General features: G+C 42.8%; 1 protein-coding gene and 1 pseudogene across 2 annotated transcripts in view; one reads left to right on the plus strand and one right to left on the minus strand.

The window, feature by feature from the left end:
• LOC144828628 (5'-AMP-activated protein kinase subunit beta-2-like) overlaps positions 1 to 21733 on the minus strand; it is a 588442-nt gene that overhangs the window by 200236 nt on the left and 366473 nt on the right. The gene's annotated exons all lie outside the window — the stretch shown is intronic.
• Positions 17879 to 18664, plus strand: LOC144810058 (large ribosomal subunit protein uL10 pseudogene; annotated as a pseudogene).

Here is a 21733-nt window from a genome sequence, read left to right on the forward strand (position 1 = left end):
AGTATAAATTCCTTAAGTTCTCAAAACTGCCAATCACCCAGCAAGCACACAACTAATGTTCCTTTTATTTACTTGTTTTTATATAGACAGCACACGAATATATTTATAAAAAAATCTTGCATTAGAAGTACAGAACAACAGCATTAAAGATCTATAAATATACATTTGCTCTGTTTGCAAACAGCAATGTAAGTCAACATCGGCACTGACTACCAAAATATAAAGGGCTATATTTTTACAGAATAAGGTAAAAACGCTGGGCAGGGTTGATTCGTTTTATTGTCGTCTAAGAGAATTAACTAGAAGTACATTTAATTTCATTGTATTCAACGATAAACCATTAGCTTTCAACGTAAAAAAGAACATTGCATTTCAACTAAGAGTTGAGATTTGCTATTGCCTTCTAATCAACAAGACCCCTAGAATGATGTGTGGGACTTAAGAGTGGTGGAGGAAAGAGAAATCATCACACACAAGGTCATCAAGAGCACTGATAAAGGTATCATATAGAGCAAAGTCTAAAATATTGAGGAAACAATGATGCCATGTTGTCTGACACAGCATTTTATAAACCCAGAACTAACCCTTAGCCTCTTGCCCAGAGGATATTTCTGGGCCCTGACGTGAGCCCAGGATAAAGTCCACAAGACTTGTTGGTTGACTCCTAGAAGGCAGTTGCTCCTTGATATACACCTGCCAAGAGTCATTTTGAATGGCCCCAATGATGCTTTCCTTCCCAAGGTAGAAAAGGAAAGCAAAGAGAAATATTCCAGCCTATTTGTTAACTCCGAGGTGTAATTTTTAATGGGTCCATTTGTACTATCGAATGACAGATGCTGCCGTTTAATGGTAAGGAATCAAGATATAGACCGCTCGACTGTAAAGACCTGGGCCAATTTGAGTAAAACACGGAAACCATATGTATTTGCTTGAAAAAAGTAGTTCCTGCATCCAAACATCATAGATTAAGCTCAAGAGCTCCTAATACCCTAAGGGGCCGTTTCCGAGCTCGGTTGGTAAGCCCTCCATACGAATCAGACCTGGAGGGCTTTCCAAGCGATTCGCGTTGTGCGAGTCCAACTGAACGAGTACGGTGCAACCGCATGGTTACGGACCCGATTCGGCAGGACTCCCATAGCACTCTATGGGAGCTAGTGTACGGAGGCGTACACAGGCTCCCAGAGCAAAAATGGGGTGGGTGGGAAAAAGCGTACACACAGTGGCGGGCACCCCATTTTGCCTGCCACACTGTGCATGCTTGGATCGGGGGGACCCATGTGCACTTCCTGTGACCAAATCGGAGTGCTCCGGGTGAAGGGGGCCTGCTCTGGACCCCCGAAGTTCAATTCCGACAGCTGCTCACACTCGCTGAGACTGAGTCGATACAGCTGTCCAAATCGTGCAACGTACTGGCCCGTTCGGAATCCAGCTCCATTGCACTGCACGATTTGGCTCCGTACGAGTTGGACGGATAGATTTGGGTTGGTAAACGGTTCGGTAGGCGCGGACGCGATCTTTGCATCATAATTGGTCATTTGTAATGGGGTAAGATTCGGACAGAAAGATAGGCTCCGAATAGGATTTGCTCTATATGAATCCTGTTTGGAGACCTTACTTATGAGATCGGAATCGGCCCCTAAGTCCGCGTTTTTTTAACCTTTTGACTTCTTTGGATGTCCAAGTAATCATTACTGGAATCTGAGGACTCCCAACTGAATCACTATTGGAATATGGAGATCACTACAGAGTCATTACTGGAAGCCCGGGACCATGGCCAAAGAAACAAACATTCACTAGACAAATACGCAAGTGATGAAACGTATTTAATTTACAAGCACATATGAAAAATCTAAATTTAAAGGGAAGGTTGATGTTTTTCTAAATTGAATTGAGATCACCAATTGTCCATGCTATACTCTGATATATGCACTTGCACTGCTCCCATGAATCAATCTGAGGATACCAACTTAGGGATAGATCTGTCATAATTTGGTGCAACACAGAAAGACAGCATGTATCACTGTGCTGCGTCAAATGGAGAAACCAGGAATGTGCCATATTTACTAACATATGGTGCAATCCTGCTCTCCCTCTGCAGAGGCGCAGTTGTAGTTGTCAAGCACCCGTGCAGGCACCTTTGTGCCAGGCAGGATTATTTTTGTGAAGGAAGGGTTACCTTGCTGAACGAAAACAATGAATCCCTGAGGAATTTCCCTCTTTCTATGTGTGCTGCAGAACGCAGTACATGTAAAAATAGGAGAAATAACGAGGAGAAATACAAATATTTCTGCTTGTTAAGCCTCATCTGGAAAGGTGTAGCATTTTGATGCATTCCCAGGTTTACTAGTCTTAGTACATCTGGGAATGCTCCAAAATCCATGAGTGTATGCGTGGGAACACACATGGAACGCCTTTCCCAAGCGGAGTTATGCAAGGAAGCGACTTGTGCTGCCTTGCGCGACTCAAGATTTACTATGCTATGCAGAGCCACGCAGGCAGGTCTGGATGGCATATTAGCTCTAATTTAAGGGTTTGCGTTGCTTTGTGTGATTCATTCGGCAACACAAGCCCTTGATAAATCTGGGCCTTCATTTTTAGCTTCAATTTCAAATGTCTTCACATTTACAAAACGTTTCCAATTTTAAATTTTGCTTCCTTATTTATTTACTTCATTAATTCTTAAAAAATGTTTTTTAAGTATTTGCGGACTTCCTGGCTACGTGACGCGAACCCCAAGGGGTTCGCCGACCAAAGGTTGGGAAGCGAGGCCCTATGTATATCGCTGTAAGTGCTACAGGTTTGTATTAAACCTAAATCAGTATGAAAGCAACAGTTGCTATAAACACATCGGTTTCAAGGGAAGCATTTCATAAAACTAACCATTCCGTTATCAGCAAGCTCAGACATGCAGCTTCAGCGTTGGTTTACATCTTAATACTAAACCGGTCAACCATGAATAAAAGTAAAGTATTTTAGTTTAAAACTCTCTTAATTGCAGTCTATGAAATTAGAAGGACTAAATGAATATATGGAGAGGCAGACTGCAAAGGAAACGTTAAGAAAACAACATCAAAACATTTGAATATCATAGTTCGGAAAAAGCTATGCAAACACACGTGTTTCATACAATCCTGGTATGATCGTCTCTTCCTGGAGCCGCCACCTTTCTCTAAATGACCATATTCATATTTATTTGTGGAAATGTCGCTGATGCTGTCAACAATATAAAACAGGCCAAAGGAAGCCTGTGAGGAAGTAAAATACCAGAAAAACATTTTCCACACCCATAAGCTTCCCTGCATTAACACCAGTTTTCAAAGAATGTATGGAATCATGTAGGTGGATAGGGAGGTAGGGTTCCACTTTGTCTAGAATGCAGAGAGAGTTATCACCTATTTTGAAAGTTGAGTACGCTGTGGTGCATCCTAGTCTAAAGCCTGACTGAAGTTCATGTACAAAATCAATTTTACCATTATTCTTCTAAATGTCAACCTTTTTAGAAAGTAAAGGGTACAAGTAAGTAAAGCAAAGTAATTACATTGAGTCACACCTCTTAAAACACAATACAGTGGACCACCCATTCGTATACAAGTGTTCAAACCTTAACCCGGATTTAACACTGCATTAGCAAACACAAACATTCCATACAGTTTACGTCTTCCCACACCCCCTCTTGGGGGAAGCATAAGGAGAGCAGAGCGGTAAATGGGAGTGAAAGTCAGGGCAATAAATATGGACATCGATATGAGCTACCCAAAGATGGCCGCAGCCTTCACAGTCTTTCCCTATGATACGCTTGACCCTGCCCTTGCTACCTCTGGACCCAGATAATGAATGCAACAGCAGGAACGGAAAGAAAAGAGGGTTCTAAAAGCAATTTGTAGGCTATGGTACAGACATATTTAGCTTTTTGTTGTAGGTCTATTGTTCCCAACACATAACATATACTTAGAGAGAACTTAAGGTCAGCTCGTGTTCGTCACTGGATGTTTGTGTTATATATCTTAGGTCTCTACGCTTGATTCAGCCTTTACTCCTTGTTCTTGTGTTTGGTCCTGCTGAAGAGCATTTTGATCCTACAGTGTTCTGATTGGCTGAGTTGTATTAATTCACTACTGGTTTAAGGGGACTCCATTTTTGTTGTTATTCAGCACTCCATGGAAGTACACATCTTTCCTTGGTCTCTACCCAGCATATTGCACCAGACATCCCAGAGCCCTTAAGCCCCTTGTCAATTCACTACTGTACCGCATTCATCCGATGTCCCTGTCCTGCTCTGACGCTCCCTGGTGATATCTGTCCCGTCTGTTCCCAAATCGTCTTATTTTTAGGGGGGTCAGTCAGCTGCAAAGTGTTTTTGGGATCCCCACTTCATTTTTAGGTACTGCAGCATAATTTATTTTCATTATTAATTTACCATTCTAAAATGGCCATCAGCCATGTTGTAACAATAAATTAAAAATGGAAAATTTGCAGCTGATCTATGATGACCAGGGCATTTGCATGCATGTGCCACCATGCTGGCAGATGCCTCAGAGGTGTCATGTAATGGCTTTATGCACACATGGGCCTCATAAAGCAGGTGCATGCATGCTTCCGTGGCCATCTTGGATTGGCAATTCTGTAATAAAACACAATTCCTAAATGGACTCCTATGCGCCTTCATGTCTCTGAATGCTTCATGAAGGAATGGCAGCCGTTTTGCAATTAGATAATGCCATTGTAAGCAAGCATTGGCAAACCCAATGGCTTGACCTTTTATAGCTGTGACCAATGGCTTTGTCAATGCCGATTTTTCTCTATTATCCACTCCTTGTCTTTCCCCAGGCTCCTTACAAACCAATAGAAGGCTGTGGATAGCTAAGAATGTAACTAGAGATCAACCATGGATAATATTAGTGTCTAAATGATATGCAATGTCACTTCCACTACTGTTGACCTTCAAGAGGTGCACAAGTAAAGTGTGTGGCTTACCCTGTCCACCCAGACTCTTTAGTTAACAGAGCAGTATCCAGGGAGATAAATGGCATTTAATTATATATGCAAATTCAGAGGTGATAATTGTATAGCAGAACTCCTTGAATGATAAAATGATTTTGACGTGCAATGGCATGTTATAAGGTTTTTTTGAGAATATATGCAAGGCAAATTGTCTCTGCTTGTGTTCAATCTGCTGAAAAAGCTCAATGTTTCATGTGATGTTGGTCTGTCCTCTATATTTATTGCATAGAAGATGGTACTTAGAAGAAGGTCTTCAACTCCTCAATACCCATAGCCCACTTCACCCAGAGATGGAAACATGTTGATGTGAAGCTGTTGCTAAGAAACAATCCACAGACCCAGGAGAACTCAAGAACTACCAACCCATCTCCCTGCCCCACTTCACAACCAAGGTCATGAGAAAACTATCAACATCCAGCTAAACAGACATCTGGAGAACAACAACCTTCTAGCCCACTCCCAAGCTGGCTTCAGAGTAAACCACAGCACTGAGACAGCTTAAATTGCAGCCATGGACGACATCAGAATGCTGCTAGACCATAGAGAAACAGCAGCCCTAATCCACCTCGACCTCTCAGCAACCTTCGACGCTGTATTCCACCACACACTGATCAACAGACTCCACCAGATCGGCATCCAAGTAGCAGCTATTAAGTGGATCACTTCCTACCTCACAGAAAGGACGCAGACGCTCATCATCCCTCCCTGCTCCTTGCTCACTAAGAACATCACCCGCTGTGTACCTCAAGGGAAACATCCTGAACAACGACGTTTTTATAACGAGTTACCTAAACAACGAATTCTCAACAACGAGAAATTCTAAACCACGACTACCTAAACCACGACTTCTAAAACAACGACTTACCTAAACCACGAGTCTCTACGGCACCAGGTGAGAAGCAGTGTCTCTCTCCTCTGCTCCCCCTTACCATTCACGCTTGTGGCCCACTATGACTTACAAAAACCACGAGTATCTCTTCTCCGCTCCTCCCCCCCCCAACCCCCGGACTAGACACGCACATAGCTCCCTATTACTCACTCGGCAGAAGGAAAGCGGAAACTGTGAATTAAAGCAGATTAAAAGGTCTGCAGTGAGTCACTGACAATAAAAAACCCATGAATATCAAAAAGAAAAAACGGTGCCATTAACTCTTTCGAACATCTGCCGGCATTCAATAGCAGAGAAAAGCGTGAGACTTGTTTTCAATGTTAAGTTTATGTTGTTGGTTTTGAAGAGAAAATTATCAAGGTAGCCGGAAGAGAAATTACTCTTACATCCCTCATGATTTAAAGATCATTTCATGCATACTAACTTCATGAAGAAGAGCCAAAAGAAAATGCTGTCTGTTTAAAGATCCGAAAAACATCCAGACTAGTAAACAACTATCTTTATGTAACTTTAACACATTGGTTTCTACGCTACCTGTGTGGCACTGGCCTGAACAGCTAGGATTATTGTGATGCAACACTACCATCTTGTGGCAAAAGTTTTAAATGGAAAACACCTTAATTGAAGGATTATTCACTAGAAATTATTTAATACAAAAATAATGTAATATTAAATTTTTTTAAATGTCAAATGATGTGTATTTAAAAGAACATAGTGGCGCAAAATGGTAATGAGAAATGTATAGATTTTTCGTGGTTCAGGAACTCGTTGTTAAATAAATAGTGGTTTGGGATTGATCGGTGTTTCACCTTTCTGGTTAAGGAATTTGTTGTTTAGAGACTCGTTGTTAAATCATACATCCGTACCTCAAGGCTCATCCCTCAGCCCAACCCTCTTCAACGTATACATGCCAACCCGGGCCAACATCTTCAGGAGCTACAGACTAAACATCATCTCCTATGCCGACACCTAACTCATACTCACGCTTGCAAGGCACTTCACAATGAACCATCGTACCTTAACAAATGAGTGAATTTCCACCAACCTACCAGGGAACTCCATTCGAGATCCCTCTCCCTAGCAGCTACCCAGCACATCGGCTGGGCAAACCCACCCAGGTGGCTAAGACCTGGAACTTGCTCCCCCTATACCTCAGAGCAGCACCGGCGCTGCAACAGTTCAGGAATGCCCTCAAGACCTAGATGTACAACCAATAAGAACAGGTAATGTGATACAGCTACAGGACCCCACACCACAGCGCCTTGAGACCCTCATGGGTGAACCAGCCATGCTATACAAATCCTGATTGACTGATTGAAACTTGCAACAGCTGATCTTGAAATATGTAGCAACGCTGCAGCAGGTGACTGACACCCATGCACAGGTGTGTGGGAGGTTCTTTGCACCCCCATCATAGCATTATTTTACTGACCAATTAGGTGGAAGAGGGGCCCATTTTCCATACTTGCATTAGGACCAATAACACATTTAAACGGAATAGGGATCCAGATTTACTAACCTGTGAAGCAAAGCAGTGAAGCAAGGCAACTTGCTTAGTTGCGTTGCCTGAAAGGGAGAGAGCAGAACTGTGACATATCTACCACGATATGGCACACTTCTGCTTTCTCATAGCATTGGCGCCCTGGAGGCAGCCTACTACCAATGTAGCACCCTTACACCACTGTGCAAGGGAGACTGCGTTACATGTATAATTGTTTTCGCCCAGGAAGGAATACAGAATGCAGCGTGCATTGACAGAGGAAATAGCAGGGAGAAACTTTTTCATCTCCTTGTTACTATATTCTTTAAGAAGTGTAGCGATTACACTCAATCCCCGGTTTAAAAAGCTTTGTAAATCCGAGATTGAGGGAAATCTATGGGTAGATGCACAGAAACATCCATGCTCCACCTATGAAACGCATCAGAGATCAAAATATAAAGCAAGACAGTGCAAGCCGCTGCATTGTGTGACATTTCTTTACAATGCCACACAAGGCTGCACAAGTCTCTTAATTATCACTGAAAATTAAAATGATTCATAGTTTGGTTGATTTGACTCTATGATGTCTAATGTGTGTATTGTGAAGGTTTTTTAACCTTCTGAAACTGGAATAAATAAATAGCATAACATTCCGGCTGAGGCTTCAAACCACTTACAGTCTACCTAGTCCAGAAGAGTTTAAACCTTCCTGCCACAAAGAACCTTCGATTTCCAGCGCTTTTATCTCTGAAAATGTTTTAATTCATCACCCTTGTACTGGCTGCCTTACTTTTCCAGTGGCTGCATATATCGATGGCCTTTGTGCTGGAATACTAGTGCCCCTCCTTCTCCATGTGTGTTATGGTACCATTTTCAGCTGTGTGCCCAGCTGTGGGCTCCTCTCATCTGGTTGTTTGTACTGGCCGCTTCTCTCCTTTCTTCTCGAGCTTTGGAGTTCGCATAAGCCTGGACCGGAGCCCAGAGCCCTCTCTGGCTGCTACATTTTGACTGTGGTTCACTGACGCACAGTGGCTCGTGGCTCTGAACGAACCCTAGGTCCGCTGCTTCAGCATCTCTGAACTGCCACTGCCGCATTCGCTTGGTTTGGCAGGGCAGCTCCTTTTCCTCTGTGCTTGATCTAAAGCAGTGGTTCCCAAACTGGGCTCTGTGAACCCCCAGTGGTCCGTGACACATTCCCAGGGGGTCCGCAGACAGCAGTTTTAAAAGCACTGCAAAGTTCCTTGTACAATGAGCAGTTTTTGGGCAGCAATAAAAGTGTCAAGATAACTCCAGTGCTTAATGTACATGCTAGAGAGAGAAGGGGGTTTTGTCCAGTGGCAGCTTTAACTCATCTAAGGAAGTACAGATGGTTAATATGCCAGCTGCAAAGAATGTCTACCATGCATAAAAAAAACAATATTTTGTTTTGTGCATAGCTCAGTGGGTTCCTGCTTTTGCCACAGAGATTTTGTTATTGTGCAGTTCACAAGTCCCAATCATAATCAAGCACAGTGAGCTATAAACTGTCATCAAAGAGCTGCTTACACACTGCATGGTACAAGTTAGTAAGTTATGCTTTTTCCCAGTCTTTCATTATCCTGATGCTTCTAAAAAGGTTTGTTTGGGTAGAAAAAAATCCTTAGTATTAAAGTCAACGCTAACCCCTGTGTTATGTTCTGAATCCTGAGTTTGGGCTTCTCCAGAGCAAGCACTCTTAAAAAACGCCTACCAGTATGGATGACATGCAAATCCTAAACCTTGTAGTCCCCTTTGTCTTATGTAAAATTTTCTATTAACTGATCTACACATGTATGAGTCATTGTCTCTGTATGGGTGTGATGTAAAGTGCTCTGACTCCCTACAGTGGTATGAGAGGTGCTATAAATTAAATTAAATACATGTGCTATGGAAAGATGAGAGGCATTGTTGGAGGGTAGAAGTGAGGGAATCATTGAAGATTGTCAATCATTGAAGATTGACAAAAGATTGTTGTATACTTGTGCATAGTAAAGTCATTATTTACTATGCTTTAAAAGCTAATACAATTCAATATATAATGTCAAATATCTTGTAAAATGCACCATTTTCCCCCATATTTTCTATGGGGTTAGCCCTCCAAAGCCCCCTTTGTCGTGGTCGGGCTCACTCGAAGTACTTGGTGTGCACTGTATAGGGACTGGTCTAACAACATTTGCTAGAGCAACTTTAGGTTTCCAGTCCAGCCTTGGCAAGACGAGGAACCTCGTGCAGCGAAATAAAACCAAACAATGAAAAGTTAGTCGCTAGATGCAGAACCAACCTTCTCATTAAGATTTTCCGATTTTTGCAAATATTTTTAATATAAAAATACTAAAATCTTTAATAATTCAAGTCTAGTTTGTGTTTGATGTGCACACGTGTTTATTTTTTTCGAATTACAGTTTTAATGTTTGACATTTAAATCATACAAATTGCTTGGGGGTCCCCGGCTTCCAGCAGTGACTCAATGGGGTCCTCAGGAGTGAAAAGTCTGGGAACCACTGATCTAAAGCTAAAGGGTCATAGGACTGCCTTGGTGGTGGTATAGGGGAGCCAATACATCAGCTGGGAAAGCCAATTGGTCCCTCAGTTTTTAACACTCTTGTGCTTTAGGTAGCTTGCGGGGCTCTAGAGTTCCCCCAGGGGCAGCAGAGTGGGCATAGAAAAGTACAAGATTTTAAAAGCAAGAAAGATAGAAAGGACTTATAGGCACTACAAACAAACAACAACCAGTCTCTAGGAAAAAAATAAATGTCCAATTAGAGCTTCTAATTCACTACAATATTATGTTCCAGGCACGAGCACTGTTTTTCATTAGAAAGTCATATTCTTACTTCTTTCGCGTGTATTTGACACTGTGTAAGCTATGTTCCAACTCAAATTATGTCTTGCTATCTTGCTTGCTCACAAGACGGAGGGCCACCTTGTTCTCTACACTGATTATTCTCTATCTCATGCTTGCCCTTCAGTTATTGAATGATATTTTTTTCTGATAACAGGGAGACAGCATAGGGGCACTGACACTGCAAGCAATAGGCTTGCCTAAAAGCTGGTGGCTGGGGGTCGGCAATTGACATAAAGCAATCATCTACCGCTATAATAAACCTCTCACCAATATTACACCATACTACACCACCAATGCAGTGAATGGTGAGAGTCTGAAAGAGAAAGAGATGGCCGGGATTCCCAATGCCTGACAAGTTACCAGCATTTTATAATTACGTCTGGTACGTTTTTGTCACACACGTTCCATTATTAAATCACTTATACAACTTTAATACTTTATCCTCAGACCCTAGTAATCGACGTCAGTCAAACTAGAAGTGTATTGTCACAATCACTTTAATTAGTTCAAAGCCTGTGTTATTCTTTCAAACTGTGATTCAATCTATGGTTGAGAGATGACAATCAAGATAACGGCCTCACCGGTATAACTCCAGATCACATCAAAGACACCGTGTTCCCCCTGGCCTGAGTGACTCTGAAAATTCTGCTGCATTATCAGAATTTGCATTGCAGTGTTTCTTTTTTGGGGGATAACAATATGAAAGCCAAAGTCAATGATGACAATCTCAATTTAAATATTCCCATCTCCACCAGTTTTATAGATCAGGATGATACCCCACCTACCTACCCAATACTTCACACCAATTACAGATATCTCTGGAACTGGAACTATAGTGTCACATGCACATTGTTATTAAGTGATCAAGCGACTACCATGAATTTGATTGTATCAAATAGAGAGAGCATAAATACTTTTCGGCACGAAGTAACATTGCCACATTATGACCTTTTAAAAGTATTTCTCTGCACCTTGTGCTGCCCTCAGTATAGATGACCTCATCAACTTTATACAATTATTGCCAACTACAATCAGTACGAGTGAAATTAAGTTCCATTAACCAAATTAACAACACAAATGGCAAAGGATCCTCTGCTAATTTTAAAAGTCTTAATTATTTACTTTTCTCAGTTCCAATGGCTGATGGTGCTAAATCTATTAATTTGTGCTATAAAGACTAGCCACTGAGGTTACAGTGACATCATCCGTCAGCTAAAATCAGCTCTATCTGGAGTTTTAGGTATGAAAAGTGAAAAATTCGTGAGTACTATCGGAAATGACAATTTCTGTAGGGAGATGGCACAGTACTTTGTACCGCAGCTTGATTCAGATCCAATTCTAAGCAAACAAAATGCCAACGGCTTCCACCTACACATAATTAATTACACTGATTGAAAAATCTTAGGAAACTAAATAAAAATGTACAAAGCAACATGGGGAAAATATACCCTGTTGCTAAATCTGTGGCCTTCACAACTGTTTAAAGGATTGACCTGCTTTTCAATCTATCAGAAGATAAAAACTATGTAACCACTATTCAAAAAAGTAAGAGAGAGTTCAATTACAAATAAACAAGTCAATGATCACCCCTTTCTGGAGGTGAGAACGTATAATAAATTGATACGTTAAAATAGCTTGAATAAAAACAATTGATGCATCATCAATCCTATTCAATGTTTCATCTTTGCAATGTGGTGTTTACAGTGTGGTACCCTTACTGTGCATATTTTACCCTGCAATGGCCTTTACCAGGCATGTCTTCAACACCCATTGTGAGAAAGTGCCCTCTTTCTTGCATGGCAGGCCCCACTTTTTGCAGAATTGCTGATGTTCTTTGACTGAGTGTGTCCTGGGCTCCTGCTAATCAGGTACCCAGGGCCTATGTCCCTTACCTTAAACTTAATTGAAGCCTAAACCCAATTGACATCTCTGGCAACATGTCAGCCCTGGTAAATGGTACCACAGGTACCAAGGGCACTGTGACCAGAGAAGGCCTCTAAGGGCCGCAGCACTTATTGTGCCACCCTGAGAGGACCAGTACCCTGACACTCACACAATGCCTTTGCAGGCTGCATGTCTTGGTGCAGAACAAAGTGAAGAGTCGACATGGCACACATCCCTGTGTGCCAGGCCCACAAACCACTGCCCTGGTATACATCAGTCGCCCCTCTAGCTGGGTGCCCTATGGTAGTGGTGAGGGTACAGGTGCATAAGCCCTTTACCCCTCCAGTGCCCAAGTCCGTTCCTGGGCACTGTAAGTGCAGTGCTGCCATTAAGAGTATATGGTGCTAGGAGTTTGTCATTGCGAACTCCACAACACCATAATGGCTACACTGAAGACTGGGAAGTTTGGTATCAAACTTCTCAGTACATTAAACCCACACTGATGCCAGTGTGGAATGTATTGTAAAATGCACAACAGAGGGCATCTTAGCGATGCCCCCTGAAACTCGGGCAACTTCTAGTGACCTGATGAGTGGCTGCCTAGGCTGCCACCACCAGACATTTTTCTGGACCCCAGGGTCGAGAGATGCTGATCTCAGGGGCCTGAAACAATGCACATCCTGGGACGAGGTGCCAAGCCTTCTCCCCCAGGATGGGCAGGGTTCACAAAGGAGATGCTTCAAAGGCATGCCGCCTTTGTGAGCCTCTTCAGACCATTTGCTGCTTTCAGCAACTGGTCCCCACCGGTTCTACCCCCCACTTTGGGTGGGAGAATCGGCGGGAAAAACAAGTGAGGAAGAGAGGTGTGCCCACCTCTACCAACTCCACCCCTCATGTAGGGGAGGCGAGGTGAAGCACAACCTAGAGTCCCCCTCCATCTTGAGGATGGGGGGACTCAGCCAAGCTGGGACAGACTCCTGTCCCCCTCCCACTGGAGAGTGGCAGAATAGGGGGTGTACCCACCCCAGGGAAGGGACCCATTGATCCCTGCCCTTTACCTACCTGTAACACTCCTAACTTTAGTATTTAGGGGGCACCCCGAACCTTCCTTAATCAGATCCAGAAACAACAAGGAAAGAAGATAAGAAGAAGGACGAAGAGCCGTGCAGAGCTAACAAGAGGACGCCGCCCACTGACTTGGCCCCAGCCCTACAGGCCTGTCTCCCCTTGAACCTGCTTCTGCGAAATCCCAGTGTGTCCTGCAGCCAGCAACCTCAAAAACCCCGGAGGACCTGCCTGCCTTCACTTCAAAGACTGAATCTTCCGTGAACATCAGACTTGTTCAAACTGCAGCTTCTGGTGCCAGCCAGGGACCACGAATCCAGCCCACTCTGCACCCACCGAACCCGGCCCGAGCTCGAGTGGAAAAACACAACGAGGAGGTCACCCAGGCGATCCTGACCAGAGATCCAGCCACCCCTGACCTGCCTCAAGCCTCCAGCCTACGTCTGCAGCCTAAATCCAGAAGGCCCCCCTAACCGCGACCAGGAGCTGGTAAGAAGATCTGACCCCAAAAGGCACCCCTGCATCCGACGCCCCACAGCCTTGTGTGCCCAAACCGACGGTGCCTATCCAACCCTTAACTTCCCAACTTACCTCTTCAAGTGGTGTTCGCACCCACAAGTCCTTCGTCTCCCTGCCTGCATTGCTTTTGCAAACCGGAGGTTCTCCATAGAAAACAACAGGGCGCCCGACGCCGAAACAGCACTCTGCACCCGACCGCCCCAGTGACGCTGAGGATGCACATTTTGTGCTACTTTGTTTCCCCGTTTGCCCTGACCTTAACCCTAGGAGCTTTGCTCCTACAACCCAGTGGCCTGCTTGCCAGCAGTCACCAACTGGAGGCCCCCTTTCCCCATTGGATCACATTGGGCCTCAACACTCTGCACCCGGGCGCCTCAGTGCCGCTGAGGGTGCAACAACAGTGTATCACTGACCCTGGGAGACTCCTGAGTCTAACCCCAAAACCTTAACTCCCACAGTCGTTACTTACCTGTGAACCATTAACCTGTTTTCCTCCCATAGGATAACATTGACACTTTTTCTCCAAAAAGTTTCTAAATGTGAAGTTTTGAAACCTAAACATATTCTGTAAAAATCGCACAAATAACCAAAATGTGTTTACTCACCTGTTTGCAGGAAATGTGCCAGCAGCCACCAACCGGAGGCCCCCTTTCCCCAATTGGATAACATTGGGCCTTTACACTCTGCACCCGGCCGCCCTAGAGCCGCTGAGTGTGTAACAACAGAGCATTACCGACCCTGAGAGACCCCAGAACCTTAACTCCTACAGTCCTTTACTTACCTGTGAACCGTTACCCTGTTTTCCTCCCATAGGATAACATTGACACTTTTTCTCCCAAAAGATTCAAAGTGTGGAGTTTTGAAACCTAAAAATATTCTTTAAAAATCGCACGAATAACCAAAACTTAATTTCTTACCGGTTTCCAAGAAATGTCCCAGTGCTGAATCTAGGTATCCAGCACTGAGTTAGAAAAGAAACGTAAAAAGTAACTTACCTGTAATTTACTGAAAAATCCTATTAATTTCAATGTACTGCATTTGCTAAGTGTTGTATTCTATTGCTCCCCTGTAAAGCAAACAAAGTACAATTTCTATTGCATTTTCAAACTGTTCTATATCCAGTAACCTACTACTGAAAAACTTTTAATGCTTACCTGTGCTAGGCTTGCTTGGTTCTAAAAATAACAACAGTATATTTTTTATACAAAAACAATTGGCTTAGAGTTCAGTTCTTGAGTGACTGAATTCATTTGCTGACTGAGTGTGTACATTAAATGCTTAACACTGTCCTCTGATACTGCCTTACTGCTCGACCAAGCTACCACTAATAGAGAGTAAGGTTCTATCTAACTTTAACCTCTGCGTACCTCTGGGGACACTTGGACTCTATTTTTTTTGTAAAAATAGTTTTTATTGGCAGTCGAGTTCAGGAAGTACAATACAAGGATAAATAATCAAGGCAGTAGCCAAAAAGGCAATATATCAGTACAGTTCCAACATGACACCATTTATATAGAACATTCCCCCAACCAGATTGTCCCACCCCGTATCCCTCCCCCCTAGCCAGTGTGTCATACTCCTCCCTCTCGAACATTTGCATATTAACACGGTCCCTTCCCTGGTAGAAATCTCGGTAAAGGGCGAGTATCATCTGTCGGTGTGGTGCCCGCGCCCTCAGATCTGCTATCATTAGTGTACCTAGTGTGAGTACCATGGTGGATGTGAGGCATCCCTTAACTCAGTGTCCTTATCCCGGTGTCCCTCCCTCGTCCTCGCTCATGTCACCCTCTGGCTGCTGGAGCGCCACAACTAGCGCTTCCCACGCCCTAGCCACCTCTAATGCCTTGTCGTTATCTAGGCTTCTGGCCTGTCGCAGCCGCAAGGTACTCTCGGCCTTCGCCCAGCGCTCCAGAGTAGTCTTCCACCGCAAGTAGCTGGGACCTTGGTTAGATTTCCAGTGCATGGTGATTTCCCGTTTGGCCAATATCAAACCCAAGTCGTAGAATTTACTGGTGACTCGAGTGCGTGGGGTGTGGGGGAACCATAACAATAGGCAGGTGCCCATGTCGGGATCGATCTGCCGGTCCGTGACAGCATTCAGGCAGGACATCACCGCCTCCCAGTATCCCGCCAGCGTGTTACAGGTCCAAAACATGTGAGCGAAGTCCGCGTCCGCTGTCCTACACCTGGGACATAGCGAGGATGCCCCCTCGAAATATTGCGAGATTTTAATTGGCGTTAGGTACGCCCGGTGCAGGGTAAAAAACTGGACCAGTTGAAACCTGGCGTTCCTAGTGCCCTTCCACGCTCGGCGCAGCAGCTGCGGCCATGTCGTCTCAGGAATAGGTCGACCAATGTCCCCCTACCACTTGGTTCGCAGCTCATCCAGGGGTCTCAGGGCAGCAGTCGACAGCCGTCGGTAGAGGCATGTGACGGCCTTATAGGTGCCAGCGGCCATCACCACATATTGGCAGCATTCCGAGGTTGGCGGTTCGGTGAGCCCACTCTTCCAGTGGCGGCGAATACCAGCCACTAACGAAGCGTGCAGTAGGTAGCCTCCCCTCAGCAGGTCATAAGCGTCCCGCAGCTCTTGAAACGTGAGCAGTGATCCATCCTTGTAGAGGTCGCCGATCATCTGCAAGCCAAGCTCCTCCCAGATCGCCAGTGCCGACCAGTCGCCACCGTGCGGAAAGGCCGTGCACATCCCTAACGGGATTTCAGGTGCATAGGGGGGAGCGGGACCAGCTCGCCTGTGGCACCGAAGCCAACAGCTGCGAATCGTGCGTTCCTCAAGTGTGAGCTGGGCAAGGTCCAGTTTCTGGCCCATGATTATAAAGGAGATGATGTGTCTCGGGAACAGTCTGCCCGCTACTCCCTCTGGGCCTCGGAACTCCAAAGCCACCGCCTGGGTGAGCCACTGCAGCTGTGCTGCCAAGTAGTACCACGCAAAATCCGGTGCCGCGAGACCCCCGTCCGCTCTCGGGCGCATCATCGTGGCCAGCGCTACTCGTCTTCTACCCGAACCCCAGATGAACTCTGATGTTAGGGAGCGGAGTCTGTTGAAAACCGACGCCGGGATCCAGATCGGCAGAGTGCGAAACAAATATAACAGTCGGGGAAGTGCCACCATTTTCAATAACGCGACACGTCCCGCGACCGAGAGCGATAGTGTCCGCCAGAAACCCAGGCAGCCCTGCAAACTCCGAATTGCTCTGTTGATGGGGGACACTTGGACTCTAAATACACTATACCTCATTTTGGTGTAGTATATATAGAGCCAGTTTCTTACACCCTTGCCTTTACCACAGTAAGTATTGTATTGGTTAGTATGTGTTAGGCTTAATGTTCTAGGTTTAAAGGGGAGTTGGGTAACTAGGGGCATGGAGGGTCTTGAGTTAGAGGTGGTAGGGCGCTCTCCCCTCAAAAAGGAAATACAATTTGTATGTATGTGTAGGGTGGTTGGAAATAGGGGTATATGGGGTCTGGGGTTAAAGGGGGTTTAGGGGCTACCCACCAAAAAGAAAAAAGTGGTAAATATGGGTTTAGGGTTGTTGTAAATAGGGGCAATGTGGGATATTGGGATACATAGGAGTTTGAGGGAGTTAATCCCACAAAAAGAAAATAAAGTGATAAAATGAGGTGTAGGGTAGTCTGTGGTTTAAGAGTAATTGGGAGGATTTACCAGAAACAGGTGGCAAAAATAGTTTATTTAAAATAGTTTTTTATTTTGTAATTATGGTTTTACCATGAGCGTTATGTAAGTGTTTTTAGAGGAATAGGATGGGAAGTATTTTAATTTGGTGATTTTAAACATAATAGGGCATGGGTATTTTTTTTTGGGGGGTGAGTTTTTATTATTTTTTAATAAAAAATATTTATGTTATTTTTTCATAATGGATATAGGAGCAAGACCTTAGGGCTATATGGGAATCGATTGGGAATGTTTTAAATGCTTTTTAGTAAAATATTGGGGTATGGGTTTTCCTTTTTTTAGGTGTTGGTATTTACTTATTTATTTTTTTGATAACTTTTTCAAATTCTTTTATTTAATGTATGTTTTTAAGTAGTGGATATAGGATTGGGAGTGTTTTAAACTTGTTTTTTTAATATCGAGGTGTATTTATTTCCCCACGGTGAGTAGATCAAGCTTTAGATAGTTAGGCATTTTGTTATTTTTTTTAATGTAAATAACCCAAAGTGCTTCATTGTGGGAGCGGACAATGTCGGGTCGAAGCAAATGCAGCAGATCCACATGTCCCTGCGAGGAAAGGCTGTGGTACTCATGGGGAAGAACACCATGATGAGGAAAGCCACCCGTGGGCACTTGGAGAACAACCCTGCCCTGGAAAAGCTGCTCAATCCCATTCGAGGTAATGTTGGCCTTGTGTTCACCAAGGAAGATCTGACGGAGATCCGGGACATGCTTCTGGCCAATAAGATGCCAGCTTTGGCTCGTGCAGGTGCCACGGCCCAATGTGATGTGACTGTACCTGCTCAGAACACAGGGCTAGGTCCTGAGAAGACTTCGTTCTTCCAGGCTTTGGGCATCACTACTAAGATCTCCAGCGAAACCATTGAAATCTTGAGTGATGTGCAGCTTATCAAGACTGGAGACAAAGTGGGTGCCAGCGGAGCCACACTCCTCAACATGTTGAACATTTCCCCATTCTCCTTTGGGTTGATTATCCAGCAGGTGTACGACAACAGCAGCATCTACAACCCAGAGGTTCTTTATATCACAGAAGAGGCCCTGAATGTCCGCTTTTTGGAGGGTGTCCGCAATGTTGCCAGCGTCTGTCTGCAGATTGGGTACCCCACATTTGCCTCTGTGCCTCATACCATCATTAACGGGTACAAACGAGTCCTAGCTGTGGCAGTAGAGACGGACTACAGCTTCCCTCTGGCAGATAAGGTCAAGGCTTTCCTGGCTGACCCATCTGCCTTAGAAGAAAGAGGAATCTGAAGAGTCGGACGATGACATGGAATTTGGCCTTTTTGACTAGTCTCGATTCAACCATATCCTCTGCTGTAAAGGAAATAAATATATTTCCTTGGAAAAAAAGTAAATACTATATTTTTATTTTTAATTATAATTTGTGTTTAAGGTTATAGAAACATGAGAGAGCCATGACTTTTTTATGTGGTTTTCTTTTAAAGTATTGAGGTATTGTTATTTATTTGGAACCCCTTGCGGATGATTTTTTAGAAATATATTGATAATATTTCATTTAATAATATTTTTTATATCATAACCATCATCAACTTTCCAACATGTATGTTTTTTAAACTTAAATACATCAAATATCATTTATAATGTAAACTTTTTTCGTTAATGCAAAGGGATTACTGACACATTTATTTCTTGAAATAAGATTTATTCTATTAACATTTTTAACAATGTTAGGTAATTTTTATACATATTTAGGATATCAACTCCCACCTTTATACTTTCGTATCTATGGAAAAATATTTCCTTTTTTATTTTTACTGCAGTAATTTGTTTGTAATGTAGTTGATATTTTTACATTAGTGTATGCAGTCAATTGAAGTTTGCGTTTGAGAATGGGGTTTTACAGTGGTGCCGGTCATGTAAGAACTCAGGGCCTGATTACGAGTTTGGCAGCTCATCGGATCGCCGAACCCGTGGTGGAGGTGCAGTGGCAGTCGGGAAATGCAGCACCTGCAGTCCGAAAGCCGTCTTATGAGTTCAGCGATTGGAGCACTTTGAAACCACTGCAACTCCCAGGAATCTGCAATCCATGTCGGTGGTGCAGCGTAGTGAGGACACAATATGCTTGGCCCTGCTCCCACACCGTCAAACTCGTAAACAGGCCCCTACTGTTTTTTAACATTTTAAACATTTAGGCATACCTATTTTTAGTATGGAGGGATGTCTAGGGTAAGATTTTATGTAATGTTGTTACGGTTTATTTATTTTTTTAAACTTTTTGTTCATATATAGGTTGCCTGAGTCTGTGACTAAGTCATGCCCTTTATTTTGGAGATCACATTTTTTAATTAGAAGGGATATTATTTCTTATATGTTTTTATATTCATTAAAGGTTACATACCTTTTAGTATTATATCGAGCATGTTTTTAAAAAAATTGGGGGGAACTTGCAGAATTGCATTACTTTGTACAGACATAGGTGGGTGTTGGTGAAAGTACCCAACTTAATTTGCCTCCCTCTAGCTTTTTACCCATTGTGAATAGGGTGGGTTTTTTAAAGAATGTTTTGGGGATTTTTATGGCTTAGCATATAGATTTATTTTGATACATACACAACAAAGAGGAGCACAGGGTATTAGGCAATAATGACTGCACCTATCAATAATCTGGTTTGAGTGATCCTAAACTCGGGGTGCTAAGGACCTGAAGCTCAATACCCCTAAGCTTCCAAGGGAAATTCCCACAATTTACAATAAAATACAATGATCCAGCACTCCACTCAAGAAAGTCAACAATAATCAAATTTAACAGAAATTAGAATCCATTCAGCAGGTCTTTATATAAATGTTCTTTTATTCATATTCTTCTTGAGAATCACACAATGGTAGCCAACACGTTTCGTCCCTAAGGAGTTCTTCAGGGCAAAAATAGTGATGTGAAGTTTTTCTAACTGGTCCTTCAACCACTTCTCACAGTCTACAATTTTCTTTTTAGGCTGCCACCTAAACAGTAGGGGCCTGGATTCTAATGTCTGTTAAATTTGATTATTGTTGACTTTCTTGAGTGGAGTGCTGGATCATTGTATTTTATTATAGATTTATTTTGACTTGTCTGTGTGCTTATAATCACATTACTTTAGTGTGCTGGTAAAAATAATTCAAATTTTTACTAATAACCATAGAACAAAGACTACTCCAAGTAGGACTAATTTAATAATAGGAAACATTGCCACAAAATAACAGTTCATGGATGAATAAATAATATTGTTTAGCCAATCATGTTTGTTTTCAAGACAGGAGAATAGTGTAGAGCATTGGTTTATATGTTTGTCTTTGTAAGTAAATTCAATAATGAAGTATGTACACAATGTTTTCCACATAGTCTGATCCGCCAAATGTTCTAAACTGCTGAGGTTTAAAAATGAGCCTCTCATTCTTCTACATGTCCAGGAGGTAAAACACAACCTGTTACCTTTTTAACCTCAAATTGTAGTTTACTGTCAGACCTATAGTCCTTTGCTAAGGATGTTTTTTGATTTTCTCAAAAATGTCTGGGAAAAATTAACAATACATCCTTGAATTTGTGTTTCAGGAAATAGTTAATTAATAGTGGTTATCCTGAAAGTTAAAAATCAATTATTATTTTCCAAGGCCTTTTATACATATAAGTTGAGGATTGTTTGTATAGCGTAAATGGGTAGGGTATTGTTTTAAATGTCCCATCCATCATCTAGATTTCACTATTTTCCAGGCTAACAGAGTTATAGTTTTGCAAATATTAGTCTTCATTTTAGAGGGGTTTTATTATTATAGAGAAGGGAAGGTTCATGGTTGTAGTTGTCTCTTAGTCTCGAAGGAATATCAATATCACTTGATGGATTTCGCTGCACAATAATCACTATCTTTTTCTATACATTTTAAATTTGGAATTGTAGCCATCTCTTCAGCAACATACATATGGATATTAATTACCATTTCCCTTAGAACTAAATGACTGGGCTCAATGGAGGTGGCTCCAAAGGCATTTACTTGATGTATATTTTCTCTCACTTCCAACTCTGTTGTAGATACAGAGTGGCTTTGTTCAGTATCCACTCTACAAAATCACCAAGTGTAACCACTCTGCATTTGCAACAAGTAGATAAGTAATTCACACATCTCCAGTGAGCTCATGGTTCAGTTTGCTTCTCAATTCAATAAATGCATTCCTCATGCTTGAGTAATTGATTTCCCATTTCCCATGTTCATTATTTTACCTGTATAAAATGGCAAAATTAAACTATTACTGTTTTTAAACAATTGCACTATTTATGGTCTTTCTCAATATTCCATGTAGTGATTTTTCTTCCCAATATTTTATTTA

The sequence above is a fragment of the Lissotriton helveticus genome, chromosome 1_1, assembly GCF_964261635.1.
Source record: "Lissotriton helveticus chromosome 1_1, aLisHel1.1, whole genome shotgun sequence".
In the NCBI taxonomy this organism is placed as follows: domain Eukaryota; kingdom Metazoa; phylum Chordata; class Amphibia; order Caudata; family Salamandridae; genus Lissotriton; species Lissotriton helveticus.